The following is a 905-nucleotide window of genomic DNA, read 5'->3' on the forward strand; positions in this document are numbered from 1 at the left end:
CGGAGAATCAGGGTCTCTAACAGCAGTCACAATCGAAGGTACAAAAGGAGCTGCCTCGGGGGATAAGACAGAAAAGTTACCAACGCGACCACTAGGCACATCATTCGCAGCATTAACCAAATCAACCACATTCATAGGGGGTAAAATGACGGACGAATTAGAAGTAACCAAAGACTCCATAATCTCAAAAATTCCGCTCACAGGCAGTGGCCGATCCCCATGATCACAAGGAATTTCTGCAACTTGCGCCTCATCAACGACCAAAGAATTGACAATAACACCATTATTCACATTATCTACAGGCTTAACCGCATTCTCACGAGATTGAGGACCATTCAAAGTAGCAGAAATATTACCACATTCCCCCTTGTAATGACCAAGCCGTTTACACAAAACACAATAAGCAGGCACCTCCTTGAAACGAACCCGTTGAACATACCCAGAATTCTCCGAACCAAGCCAAATTTTATCAGGAAGATCCTTAGTAATGTCAAGCTCCACCAGGACCCTCGCCACAGAAGGTCTAGACCCGACAGAGGTTGAATTATCAACTTTTAATGGACGGCCAAACATCGAAGCCAAGGCATGGAGGATACGAGGGGCAAAAAGGTGTGGTCGCAGATTGGGAAAGGCAACCCAAATAGGAATTACCGAAGACTCAACCCCGACATCAAGATCCGGCGACCATTTAGTAAGTTTCAAAAAGCAGTTATTAACCATATAAGATCTATGGCAGAACACTCTACTATAATCCAAATCATTAGAAAGCTTAATAAGAATATGAGATTGATCCAGAACAATTACAGAGAATTCAGCATTCAGTTTCAAGCTGAAAAAAAATTTCCGGATTGCATCTAGTGAAGGACGCCGACGTAGGAAAGAAACCAACCAGAGCAAATTGAAAA

The sequence above is a fragment of the Dendrobium catenatum genome, unplaced genomic scaffold (genome assembly GCF_001605985.2).
Source record: "Dendrobium catenatum unplaced genomic scaffold, ASM160598v2 fragScaff_scaffold_43, whole genome shotgun sequence".
Lineage (NCBI taxonomy): Eukaryota > Viridiplantae > Streptophyta > Magnoliopsida > Asparagales > Orchidaceae > Dendrobium > Dendrobium catenatum.